We start from the raw sequence: 14,224 nt of genomic DNA on the forward strand, positions 1-14,224 counted from the left end.
CCACTTATTTCAGGAGGCAAAGAGGAGTTGCATCTTTTTAAACGTTTGTTTTTTAGTTGTGTGGTTCCTAATTGCACTGGGTTATTTTAATAACTCTATGACAATACAGTTGATATAAAATAGACCATGACATGACACATGATGGGCTTCCCAAGCCCCAGGGAGGGGGGCTGGGCAGATACTCACAGTGCTGTACACAGCGGAGACGGTCGGAGTGAAGATCCGATCCTCGAGGGGCTGCTGGACAGGACCCCGGGGGATTCTGCAACACAGCAAGTCAAGGAAAGCAGCGTGGAAGGCAGGGCTGTGATGGGGGGACACACACACCCCCACCCCAGCGCTCACAGGCAGCTCCAGTCCCTCAGGTTCTCCCAAAGAGGACTCACAGCCACCCCGGCAGCTCCAACCCCACAGGTTCCCCCAAAGAGGAGCAGAGTGGGGCTCCAAAGGCCACAAACACAGCGAGGGAACCGACACAAAAATCCACAAAACCTTGGGCCCGTCAAGAGCATCCCCCACCCCTGGTTTTATTTGGAAGAGTAAGGGAAAAATCCCAGGAGCCACAAGCCCCCCCTGCATTCAGCAGGACAAACCCTGCTGATCAGCAGGGCCCTGGGACAATGGCAGCTCCTGTTTTGCTAAGCAGGCAGGAATCCCGCTGGAATTGTTTCCTTGTTTGCCTCTCCTCACCCAGTGACTCCTTTCCTCATCTGCCCTCCAAAAAAAAAAGGGGTTGTCGGGTAAATGGGAGGTTTTGAGGAGCTGCTGCAGGGAGATTTAAAGGCAAAACACAAGAGGTTGCTTAGACTGGAAAGGTATTGTGGGAAAAAAAAAAAGGGAAAAAGACTTTATGCACAAAAAAGAAAAAAAAGCTAGAATCTGGTTTATTTTTGGACTAAAACAAGGGGATGCAGGAATTTAAAAGGAAAAAAAAAGCCTGGCTTAGGTAATACCTTGTGGCCTTAGGCCCAGCATATATCTGTCAAGAAAAAGTCACTTACTGAAAAATTTTCCTAAATGCCATAATCAGATTTCACCTTTTTGCTGTTTATATTTTATACATCAAAACCTCATGGAAAATGAGAACAGTCTGATTAAGGTTCTTGCACACAAGGCAAGACACAAACCTCACATGTTAACCTGGTGGGATATTTAAAATAGTCATGAAAACACTTATTGGTTTTGTTCAAACAAGGCAAAACACACTCCTAAGTTAAATTTTGAGCCCAGAAGATTAGTTTAAGTCTTTCAAGAGAATCTTTGCACTCCAAGTTTGATCTCCAAATTAATTCTGCTGCCCAAAACTTTGCAGGGACCAAAATCACAGCGACAGGACAGACCCCACCAGTGCTGACAATGCTCAAGAGTGACCTGAGGTACAGAATCCAACCTGTTTCCCCTAAAATGGGACCAGTTTTTAAGGCTGACATCAGGACTGTTCAGACACAACCTGCTCTGCCCCTGTTGACTGTTCCCAGCACCCCCAAGCCGGATCAACTCTTCCTTGAGCAGCACTAAGGCAAATCTACAGCATCAGAAACAAATATACGGAATTAAATGTACAATATCGCACCATTTTGGCTCTGAACACATCACTGAAGAGCTCCTCCCTCACCAAACAGGTTCAGAAATTGCTCTAAACCCTCCCAAATTTGTTATGTATTCAGTGTTTGAGCACCAGACGTGATAAAAACCTGGCTTGATAGGATTAGGCTGGGAAGAGCCCAGCCCTGACCTTCACAACACCTTTGCACGTCAGTCCTGCCCTGTCCATCCCGCAGGTGAGACACAGGACACGGCCAAGGAACAGCTCCAAGCTGGGAAAACCAGGAACAGGATGCAGCCCCACTGGTTCCCAGGATGGGCTCACTCCCCCTCCACCTCTTTCTGCCTCTTTTCCAGGAGTGCAGGGATTTGCTGGCAGGGTCCAAGGCTCATCCTCACCCCCCAGCCCTGCCAGCTCAGTCCCCAGTGCTGCCATTTCACAAGCAAAGAGGTTTTTAACAACCAAAGGGGGGTTTTGCTGACTCAGCAAAACAAAACAACTGTAAGATTTGCCACAGACTTCAGGGGAGCCAAGGCACCACTCCCAGCCTTCGTCCCGAGGATCTGTGCCTGAGTTCTGCAAAAAAACAGCAGCAGAAAGCCAAAATTTCGGAGTGGAGGATTAGAAACACACTGTAAGGCAGAATTAAAACTCCTATTTCCTGCTGTAGCACTGTTCCCTCACTCCCAGAACATCCCCGTGACAGGAATGACAGCCCAAGGCCCGGGATGGAGCTGCCCCCCTTGTGTCACTGAGAGATTTCCCATCTCCAGGCAGCCCTGACAATTTAAGGAATCAATCGCTGCTTCAAAAGGGATCGTTCCTGAGTTTGGAAAAACGGTTTCATCCTCGACAAGGTTGGGATTTATTTTCTTATTTTAGAACTTATATAAGGCAGGAGGAAATAATCTTCTTTGAGCAGAGCACCCGCTCTTTTTGCACCCAGGAAGAGCTGCCTGGAGGAAGGAGCAGTTCAAAGGGATCTGCAGAGTTTGGGGTCAGTGTTTGAGATCACTCCCAGGATGGGATGATTCTCATCAGAAGAATTAAAATCAAAAGAAACCTTTTAAGTCCTTTTTGCCAAAGGATTTGACCTGGACACAAGACTGAGGGGGACAAAATGCCTTCAATTCCAGTAAGCCTTAATGAGATACAATGGTTGGGGAAAGTGAATATTTCCAGCACCCAACTTTGACTCTCTGCAAGAAGACGGGCTAGCGGAGAAATTTCTGCTTCCCTGCAAGCTGGGCCAGTGGAGAGAGATTTGCTGCTTCCCTGCAAGGAGCTGGGCCAGTGGAGAGAGATTTCCTGCTTCTTTGCAAGGAGCTGGGCCAGTGGAGAGATTCCTGCCTTACCTCCAGGAGCTGGGCTAGTGGAAAGTTCCCTGGTTCCCTCCAACCCTGCCAGAGCTGGTTTTTGCTCCCCAGAGGAAATCCCCACCTTCCCTCCCCGTCCACCTGCCAAAGGAGCCCATCCTGGGATAACAGCTGCTGTCACTGCGGGAGAAGCGAGCCAGGGTGACAGCAAAGTTCATCAGAGTCGTGCTAACGAGGCTCTTTCCTAGAAGTGGGTTAAGTGACAGCACGGGGACTCCCCATGGGAGGTGAACAGGTCAGGGCAAGCAGGTGGGAAGTGGAACCTCATCCAGCAGCATCATCCCATCCCATCCCAAACCATGCCAGGGCACTCACACAGAGGTTTTGGTGCCATGAAGGGCTGCCCAGCCCAAAATGCAGCACAACCCCTGGGACTGCTGCCCTCCCACAGCCCCAGCACATGCAAGCAAGTTCAGGAATTAAAGTCCAACCAGTCTGGCTCCACTGCAGCGCTGATTCCCCACAGGCAGGAACACCAGGATATGCTGAATAACTCGGGCAGCTCTTTCACGTTACTATTCTGGCACGGGTAGATCCAATTCAGGAGCATCCTGTGCCCTCCCTCTTCCTCCTCCTCCCCTATATCCTTGCCACCCACGTCACTGACTTGTGCAGCCATGCTCCAAAATGATCCAGGAGGCTGGGAAGGGAGAGGGAGGGGTGGAAAAGCAAAGACAACCCAAACCTCACACCATTTTCAGAGCTCCTTCCGCAGGGAGAAAAGACGAGGAGAGCGACGAAGCAGGAGCAAGGGCAACCTCTTATATCCAAGGGGAACCTCTTAAACCACCTCTGCAACCATCAGGTCAGTAAAGAGGAACTGCAGCCTGTGTTTTGCTCCTTACAGCTCTCCCTCCTCCATGAGCAGCACGCCAGAATCCAGGAGAAGGACGGCAGCCAACGGGCAGCGCCGGCGCTGGATCCTCCTCGTGGCTGTTCAGGGCTCATTAACTCATGAAATATATATTTAAAATCTCACCTAAGTGAGATACTTCTGGCACATTAATAAATGCAGGCACAGATGCAATGGGAGTTCCACCCAGTCCCCATTTGGCTGCAGCAGCGATTACAAGCTGGGGAATTTTGGGAGCTGTTACAGACCCAGTGGGAAAAGGAACACCGACTGGAAACCAAACAGAATTTTTCTGGAAACCAAAAATCTCCCTAAAAAGGGGAGAATCTCTTTTAATTAGACAGCCACAGCCACGCTCTGAGGAGAGGGGAATATGAGACTGCTCTGTAAAGCAATTAAGGAAAAAAATCCAGCCCAGAGCTGCTGGAGCAATCAGAGGCACTGCCAAACGCTGAGTGAAATGACAGTCAGGAGGAATTCCTTGCAGAAATCTCCTCCTTATATCACATTTCTCTGCTTGTTCCAATCATGCTACAAAACTGCAATTCTGTGAGATTCCTGTGTGCTGCTCCAGCAATGAACGACCTGGAAACACGCAGCAAAATCAGCTCTTACAGCAGCAATTTGTACAGGTTTCCCTGCTCTGCCTCTAAGGTTGGAGGGGGGAAGAAATAACTCCATTATGTTTTCTCCCAAAATGGATTCATTTTCCCTCGAATGGTGCTTCTCACCTAAGCTCATTTCAGCCACTGCCACCCATTTTCCCCTGAGCAGGCACCGCTGGCCTCTCCTCCCCTCCCCTCCCAGCTCCGAGGAAGCACCTTCTCACAGGAATAAAAATATCCCCGGTCCCCAGGGGCGCCTTTCACAAAACCATTCCAGAACTCCTAATTTTCATCCCTCCCCAGAAACGGAGTCTCCCACCAGCCATGCCCAGGGTTATATAATCCCCACGCGTGCCCCTGCTTGTACCGAAACTGGGTATTAAAAAACACAAGATAAAACCATCAAGTGAGATTACAGGAGGGCAAGAAACCACATCAAATTTGAGCATTCCTTCCAGCTTTTTTTGAGCAGGGAATCTACAAAACCGCTCCGAGCAGGCAGGGCTGTGATGGCAGGGAGCTTTAGGAGAGCGTGTTTCTCCTCTGCAGCCTCTCCTCTATTCACCGCGCAATTAAAATGCAGGAGGTGAAATCCCAACAGCAGAAACACTCCATTGAGCCGGCTGGGAAACCGCCCGGGCTCTGGAAACGTTCAAAGGGAGAGGCTCTGCCAGTCACAGCAGCTGGAACTTCCCCGGCATCACCCCATCCTTGGCAGCTCCACCATCCTCTGTGCGGGGCGAAGCCTTTGTTCGGCGCGCTCGGTCCTACCTGGCAGTGAGATCCAGAGAGCTCCGGCAGTGGGATCCCAGAGAGATCAGCAGGGAGATCCCAGAGAGACCTGGCAGTGGGATCCTGGAGAGATCCAGCAGTGAGATCCTGGAGCTCTGGCAGCGAGCTCCAGGGAGCTCCTGCACTGAGATCCTGGAGCCCTGTCAGTGAGCTCCAGAGAGCTCCAGCAGTGAGATCCTGGGGAGATCTGACAGTGAGATCCCAGAGAGCTCTGTCACTGAGATTCCACACAGCTCTGTCACTGAGATTCCACACAGCTCTGTCAGCGAGCTCCAGAAAGGTCCAGCAGCGAGATCCTGGAGAGCTCTGTCAGCGAGATCCCGGAGAGCTCCAACAGTGAGATCTCGGAGAGACAGATCTGACAGTGAGCTCCAGAGACCTCCCCCAGCGAGATCCTGGAGAGCTCCGTCAGCGAGCCCCGGAGCGCTCCAGCAGAGAGATCCCAGACAGCTCTGGCAGCGACATCCCGGAGAGCTCCATCACTGAGATCCCAGAGAGCTCCGGCAGGAAAATCCCAGCTCAGCGCCGGGTCCTCTCCCCGCATCCAGGAGCAGAGCCCATCCCAGCCGCATCCCCGGCCGCAGCCGTGCCACGCGGGGCTGGCTCCGGAGCTCTTCCTGCCTGTCGCCCTCGCAGGCAGAGCCTGAGCTCTTAAAGAGGCAGCGCAAGGGGGGCCTCAGCGATGCCCTTCTGCTGGGGTTTGGTAGCCAAGTGCATCCAACCTGCTGAAATCCCTCTGCTTCCCCAATTTTTCCGCTGTGCCCGCGGCGCAGAAGGGATGGGAGGCAGCATCGTTCTGCTCTTAGCAAGTCTATATGGGATAATAATCAAGCCAGGCTTATAAAGGAACGGATAAGGGAAAAACATCAGCTCCCCTGAAGCACAGTGTGGTCTGGAAAGCTGCATGGCAAGGAATGAGGAGCTCAGAAAGCTCCAGGGCTGGGGGGGATTAAATGGCAGCACAAACTCCTCAGCAGGAAATTTTGCAGCTTGTTTGCCTCAGCTTTGCAGTCACTACCCCCAAACTCAGCACCACGACCCCCTGTTCGTAGCAACCACTTCATCCATTAACTCCCCCTTCAAAATCAACCCCTCTTTTGACAGATCATGTTTCAGAAGCCCGGGGAAGGAAAGCTGGTAAAGCAAACTACAGCCTTCAAACAAATCAAAACAACAAGAAAACCCCAAATCAACCACCAAGTGAAAGTCACCTGGGAAAAAAATAACGTGTAAGATAAAACCAGTGTCATCCTCTTGCTCCACGCTGAAAGGTGACAACCAAACCAACTTCATGCAAGGAAAAATAAAAGTCAGGTCACAAAGCAAGTAACTCCAAACTTAGGAAAAGGCAGGATTGATGTTGCCTGGGTGACCAGAATTCAATCCCCCCGTGTATCCACAGAACCCAGCCCTTAATTAGAGGCACATGCTGGTTTCCCCCATGTCCTTGTCACCTCCACGTTTTCATCTCTTCCAGGACTCGAGCACCCCCAACCACAGCTGAGTGTGCTCATAACAAATGAGAGACAATTAATATTACAAAGATCAAGACCAACATCATTCAAGGATTTTGGAAAACATCTAAAGACTTAAAACCCACCTAATGAAATGCCAACCTTCTCTAACCCTTCCAAAACCTCCAGCCAACGACATATCCCATTTCCCATCCTTGCAGAGATCACGTTTCATTTCAGGATGGGTTTGGGGTTTATTTTGTCTGCTCAGGGTTTTCTTTGCTAGTGGATTCCTGATAAGGGGGCCACTTTCACAAGAATGATGTGGCCTCTGTATGAAAACACCGCTTTTATTTTCATTTTCTTAGCCAGATGCAACTGCTCTTGAGCAACAGGGTGAGATGTCAAAGTGAAGCACAGTTCCGAGCCCTGACTGTTCCACAGGTCAAGCCCCAGTGGAACACTGCTGTTTCAGTGTTTGGTGTTTATTGTTATTATACCAGGGAAAAAACAAATACAACTTTTTTGCTGGCATGAGCACTCAGGGATATGGTCATAGTTAAGGGCTGCAGGTGAGGAATTCCTTAGAAGACCTTGTCAGCTTTACACCTTAATAATTAATACTTAAATCTGATCCAAAGACGTATTTCTGGCAAGCCAAAGGTTTTAAAAATAAAGGAACATGACAAAAGGTGTTTGTAAATAGGCAAAAATGGGGTTTATGGTTTAAAAGTACCAAGGTTTGTAACAGAGCAGTGCATCATTCCTGCAAAGAGAAACCTCCAGGATGCACCACCTTCCCTAACGACTTATCCCCAGAAGGATCAGATGGCAAAAGCCATTATTAAGCTTGTTTCAACATTTTATGGCCCAGTATAAAGCTCTTCAGAGCCACATGTGTAGTCAGTGTTCACCGCCCAGCTGCCATTTATCAAACATATAAATTTTAAGTGGCTCAACGAAGTGTTTGTGCAACAACCTCTTTAATCCTTCGTGTATTTTGTGTATTAAACAGTAACACCAAATTCTCTTCAAGTTCTTGTTTATGGGCTGTTTTATACTTGGAACAATACTTTAAATAAGGTATTTATCTTCTGCTTTTGTAACAGAAATTCATCTACATAAATATAGTGGATGTCTCAGGGCTCCTTTATGGCCTTGGAAATCCCAGAGTACAGGACTGGTGCCTTGGTCCCCAGCTGAACGACGTGATGATAACGGGAAGTGATAGGGCTTGTCCATCCCTCTGCCATCCCAGTGCTCCTCATTAAATCATCCTCTCCTGAGCTCTGCCCAGATCCCAATGTTACAGGGAGGCTTTCCCTGCTTATCCCAGCTTAAGCCTCTGAACAAACGTTCATAATAAACATCCCATAATAAAACTTTTCTTGAAATTCATCTTGAGCTTTTTACCTAATTATGTAGCATTGATCTCAGTACCAGCTTCCAAATAATCCCAAACACTTCCCTTCCCTGCTGTCTGCCACACAATGGTCCCCGAGCTGTGCTTGCACAGAGCTGAATGGGAACAGGCAGAGCTTTCCAAAGGAAAGGGGCACACAAATCCCAGTGAACCTCAATGCCTGTCGGAAGACAAGCTTTCCAAGGCTGAAAATTGCAGCTTGAAAGGAAACTGTGACCTTCAAATGCTTACTGAACAGCATGCTGTCCCTCTCCCTCCTCCAGCTACTGTACAGATCCCTCCTCCCCTCCCCTCGGAGCCCCCCCACGTTTGGGATCTCTGTGGATGGTGGCGCTGGCACGTCCAATGATGTGGCTGGAGTTTGGGGGCACGGCCCCCCAGCTGTGGGATGGGGGCTTATATATCCATTGCTACACCCACCACAGCCCCAGCCCTTCTGGCTGAGCAAACCTGCTCAACCAGCAGGCCCAGCTGAGGGGCACATCCTGGTTACACCCCAGCACATCTTAAAATCCTCCAACTTATACTCTTTTTAAATATCCATTCCACAAAATATCACAGGATCCCAGAATGGTTTAGGTTGGAAAGGACCTTAAAGCTCATCCAGTCCCACCCCCTGCCATGGGCAGGGACACCTTCCACCAGCCCAGGCTGCTCCAAGCCCCGTCCAACCTGGCCTTGGACACTTCCAGGGATGGGGCAGCCACAGCTGCTCTGGGCAACCTGTGCCAGGGCCAAACCACCCTCTCAGGGAGGAATTCCTTCCCAATATCCCATCTAGCCCTGCCCTCTGGCATTTTAAACCATTCCCCCTTGTCCTGGCACTATCTGCCCATATAAAAAAATCCCCTTTCCCTCTTTTTTATAAGCCCCTTTCCTTTTAGGTTTAGGTCCACATGGGATACCTCTCACAGCCGAGCCAAGCGGGAATGCCGAAGGAAAGGCGAGGTTAGAAGGGAAGATAACAGGAAAAAACCACCCCTCTGTTGCAAATGAACTGTATTCCCAGCACCCCACTCACTCTGTCATGCTTTCCAATACAAACCAGCAGGATTGGGAGCACCAGCTGCAATAGTTCCACCTGCACACAAGCACCTAATTAGGGAGAGCTCATTACTTCCAGGCTCAGTTTTGCATCTCTAAATTAACCAGCACTGGCGACAGCTCACTCAGAGCTCATCAATCACCCAGACCTCGCCTCACCCCCCTGTGTCTCCCCCGGCCCTGAGAGAGTTCCCGGGGGGAACCAGGACCCAGATCCCGGCAAACGGCACAAAAACCCAATCAATGCTTTTGCTCGATACAAATGTGTCTCTAAGGGCAACCTGATTTTGTTACTCCATCTCTGTCTCCCTCAACTGCAGCCCCAGCACGGAGGCAAACTGGCTATTTTCAGCTGAGACCTGCAAAGGTTGTTTGGGGTAGAAGAAACCGTGTCTAAATCCTGCTAATCCTGCTGGGATTTTCCCTGAAGGGGGGTGTTGGTGGGTGGAGGACAGGTCTGGAAGCCACAAAACAGAGTATTTCTGGAACTGTGAACTCTGGTGTATCTTTATTTTTAACAGCAGCATCTCCCAGAAGTGGGTTTTTAAAGCACAGCCTGAATAAGGTTAAATCCAGGTCTGAACCAAGCTGTGAAATATTAGTAATTAACAAAAAAGCCACAGAGGCTCCTTGGATCGTGTCTGTGCCAGCTCAGGTAACACAAAGTGAACAACGTGCCAGGAGAGCATCCCTTGCTCAGCCACAGACAACTTCTCACCAGCTGACTTGTCCTCTTTTCCTCCATAAAACACCAGCCAATTCCATATTTTTCTAATTCACATTTTATTCTCACAATAAATGGACTCTTCTAAGAGATGGAAAAGTCAATAGATGTCATCAGCTCCCTTCAGCTGGAAATCATGGCATTACCTCTCCGGAGAGGCAACGGCATCATGGGGAAGGTGCTGATGTAGCCCTAAAATTCCATCTCATTTCAGGAGGGTTATTTATGATTGCACTTGTCCATGTTAATTTAAACTCCCATTAGGCTGCAGGAACAGACACCACTCAGGAACCTGCAGCAGCCCCATTTGTCTTCAACAGTCCCTGCTGCTCTGAGTGATCCCTGACTGTCCTCGAGCCACAACCCGGGTCCAGGTACCTCCCAAACAGCCCCAAACACTCAGGTGGGGGAAAAGGCTCCCCAAGGTGAGCCCTGGAGAGCAGCACTAAAAGCAGCCGAGCTCTGCAGAGTCTGCTCTGAGTTACAGAGGACCACGGTGGGCCAATATCCCAAGTGCCACATCCACAGGCCTTTTGAACACCTCCAGGGGTGGGGACTCCACCACTGCCCTGGGCAGCCCCTTCCAGTGCCTGACCACCCTTTCCATGAAGGAATTTCCCCTGATACCCAACCTAAACCTCCCCTGGCACAACTTCAAGCTGTTCCCTCTCCTCCTGTCCCTTGTTCCCTGGGAGCAGAGCCCGACCCTCCCGGGCTCCCCCTCCTGTCAGGGAGTTGCAGAGGGGGAGAAGGTTCCCCCTGAGCCTCCTTTTCTCCAGGAACATTAAACTGCTGCATAAGATGCTTCTCCAGATGGGTTTTGTTTTGCACTCCCAAATGAGAACCAAGCAGATTCCCCTTAAGAAATCATTTCCCTGGAAGAGATGGTAACAGTGCCCGAATTCACAGCACAACAGCCACCAGGGCCACAAATCCTGCAAGTCTGGGAAGATTTAGTCAAAGGATGGAGGTTTGATGGGGCTGGGAAAGGAGGGGCAGGTACACACCCTAAGGCATGAGATGAAGCATTGCTGTGCTATACCCTAACCACATGCACACCATCAGCAGTGCTCCTGAGGCCACTAGAGGATTTTTGAAGATGCTGTTCTCCAGGCCCATGTGCATCTTTTTAGGAGCACTACCCACTCCAAAAATCTCAGCTCGCTCAGCTTAAAGCACAAGGGCTGAGAAGACCCCAGTAAGATCAAGGTAATAACTCACAGCTTTAAGTTTTCCCTTTCATCACAGAAAAGCCACCCTGTCGTCATCCCTCTGGAGCTGACCAGACCTGCCCAAGCCAGCAATGAACAACCTGCCAGCTCCAAATACAGACAGAAATGTAAAAATCACCCAAACTGGGTAAGCAACAGGCTTTTAGCTGACCAGAAACAGTGACCTTTCTTCTGAAATAATTCAGATATTTTTCCCAAAATGATTCTCATCGTTGGCAGCAGCTGCTGAATCACCGTCTGTGCTCTGAGATGACCCAAACACCTGCATGTTCTCACAAGGGCAACAGGACTCCTACCCAAAAACACTGGAGGGTCTGCAATTCATGGATTAGCTGCTCCAGACACTACTCAAGGCCAGGTTGGACAGGGCTTGGATCCACCTGGGATAGTGGAAGGTGTCCCTGCCCATGGCAGGGGATGGAGTGAGATGATCCTTAAGATCCCTTCCAACCCAAACCATTCTGGAATTCTACATAACTCAAGAACTTGATTCAAACAGGAGAAACCCCCACGACTCCTGGTGAAGCTTTTCCAGACATTCTCACACTGAAGTAATTAGCATTTTAGTGGCAGTTCACAAGCCTAAACAGCTCAGCTGCTTCTTTTAATTAGATGATTTTATGCAGCTATTACATCCCTACTATTCCCTGAAACGAGACAAAGCTCTGAAGTTCCCCTGTCACCAAAATACTTATTTTTTGTGGCCCTGACAAAAATAAAACCACCTGTCAGCCAGCAGAATGCCTACCTTAGAACAACAGCTCACTTTGCAGCCCTTCCAACATAAAAAACCCTCCTATCTGTTCAAGGAAAATAAAACTAACAAATAACAATAATAACAGTAATTTATTGTGCAAGTGACTGAAGTTAATGGCTGTTGCTCTTTTACATGGCTCTTACAATGCATATCTCACACTTCCATTGCAAAAGGGACAATCCTGGATCAGGGGAAGCAGGGAAAAAGCCCAAGTCCTACATCCAGCAATTCCTCTATCAGTCCATGCCTGGGTGGCCAGGTAGGGAAAGAAACAGAGAATTCCGAGGTGCTGGAGGCTGCAGGTTTAAAAGCTGATTTTCCCCTTGCCCCCCACCTTCCTGGAGGTCACTCAGAAACCTTCTGGCAGCACTGTTAACTAAAGGGGCAAAGGGGAATAATTCCAGGTCATGGAGTAGCCCCACTGTCCCTGGGAAAGGGAAGAAAACAAAGGCATGTTCCCTGACGGCACAGTGCTTCCCCTGCCCCTGCCAGAGACGGGCTGTCACAGGTCAGATTCCAGGGCATCCCAAACCAACCCAGCTAAACGGTGGCACCCAGAACTTCTGCCACCTCCCTCGGGAAGGACTAAGGATCAGGAGGCTCCTTGGTGACCCAGCTCAGCCCGGTGATTCAACAGAAAACTCCTTTTTTTTCTTGGCTGGGTGAAGTTTTCCGTGGATTCCATGAGCTGATTTGAATCATCATCAAACGCTCACATGACCATTGCATTTGAGACCAGGGTGTGAAGACACAGCCTGGTCAGTGAAGGCAGATCCATCCTTCCATCTGCAGCTCAGAGCTACATCTTTAATCCCAACATGAAACTTCATCCACCAGAGCACCCCTGAATACCCCACAATCGACCCTGTGAAACAGAAGCCGGTGCCTTTCTCAGCCAGGGCTGAACACCCCGTCCTGCTCCGTGGCTTTGCCTCTTTTGCATTCCAGCAGAGGAGCTGGGCATGGTACAAGGTTCAGCTCCACAGCACACTCCTCCCTGCTTCCTCCTGCTTCCACACCTCCAGCAAAGGGCTGCAGCCCTGGCGGAGCCGGGAGAACGGCCTGAGGGGCCAAAGTGGGGTTTGAAGGTATGAGAAAGGAAGGAAAGCAACGGGCATGTTCACACCAGCTGGAGTCACAAGGAGCCCTGTGATTCTCCAGGATTATTTCTGTCCTTCGTGTGAGCCAGCAGGAAGGTGAATCCTGGTAAGATGTGGCTCATTCCTGAGGGATGGAGGCTGTGCAGGTGAAGGAGAGCAGTGATGGCTCCTTTGCAGAGCAAATGGGCAAGAACCAACACAGATACCACAAGGACCACAAGAGCCTCAAGGCAACAAGGGCCAGTAAACCTGAGGATGGACACAAAACTTATGCATTTACCAAAGAAAAAATTAGGAAATACATGGGAAAAGCAACACTTGATCCAAGAACAGATTTTCCCTTCAACACTGAGATCTGTTCTCTATGGTACCACCTGATTTGAAGCCTTCTAATTCTTTAATTAGCAATTCATTTCAGTGCCATTAGTTCATTAGCATGCTGAAGCTTCCAGGAGATGTTTTACATACCACCTTGAACGTGTCAGCTCTTGCCTTGCCTCTGGAAGCACCCTTTGGGAAGGGCACCCTTCCACCACCAGCCGTGTCCGGCGGTGCACAACCCACCCCCCGCTAAGGAGGGGGTGCAAATCATACAATCACACCCCTACAAACGGTCCCAGGACTGTTTAACATCAACAACCAACTGCTACAGCCAAGCCAAGGCTTGGATGGATGTTTGGGATCTGTCCCTTTGGGATCTGACCCTCCCCAGCCGTGTCCATGAACAGCACGTGCAGTGAGGCCCAAGCAGGGATGTGCAGGAGGGGGTTTGGAAGGGAGAACTCCAAGGGAAGACAAGGTTATCCACAGGTCAGGCTGCAATTCCACATTATCTGCCAAGCTGCAGGCGAGGGGCTTTAAATTGTCCTTTTTGTGGTTTAGGGATTAAGCACCCTGGGAAAGGAGCCTGCCAGCACTGGGGACAGGGAGGGAGGAGAGATCACGGCCAAGGTTCAGCCTGGTGCTGATGAATTAATACAGCTCCACCCCTCGGTGCTCTGGTGGGCACAGTTTTATACAAAGTGACACTAAGTGGAGCACTGAGCACTAATTTACACACAGGGAACCTTTCTAATGGACGTGACAAACAAAAAACAACAGTCAACACTGGAAAAAAAGGAAAATCAAGGAATCTGCCACGGAAATCTATGCACGAAGGCCTCAGAATTCAATTTATGAGGTGTTCCCAACTGGCACAAGGAGCTACAGGGCACATGCCTCCAGCCATCCAAGGACTTCAAAGGAGAAGAGAGGGAAGGGAGGAGGTGACCATTTGTGCTTAACTATAAAGTTCTTTAACAAGAATTCCTGTAGGTTT

General features: G+C 49.7%; 1 protein-coding gene across 5 annotated transcripts in view; it reads right to left on the bottom strand.

Annotated features, from left to right (window-relative positions):
* EIF4G3 (eukaryotic translation initiation factor 4 gamma 3) overlaps positions 1-14,224 on the bottom strand; it is a 144,151-nt gene that overhangs the window by 102,976 nt on the left and 26,951 nt on the right. For 2 of the 5 annotated variants that reach the window (XM_027693137.1, XM_027693136.1), the window contains exons 1-2: positions 5,152-5,254; positions 187-262 (exon numbers count right to left, since the gene is read on the bottom strand). The gene's annotated coding sequence lies outside the window, so the exon portion shown is untranslated. Of the gene's footprint in view, positions 1-186; positions 263-5,151; positions 5,255-14,224 lie in introns of those variants that run through there. The other 3 variants (XM_027693140.1, XM_027693139.1, XM_027693128.1) reach the window with 2 other exon arrangements.

Source organism: Neopelma chrysocephalum, unplaced genomic scaffold, assembly GCF_003984885.1.
Source record: "Neopelma chrysocephalum unplaced genomic scaffold, ASM398488v2 Primary Assembly neopelma1_90, whole genome shotgun sequence".
Lineage (NCBI taxonomy): Eukaryota > Metazoa > Chordata > Aves > Passeriformes > Pipridae > Neopelma > Neopelma chrysocephalum.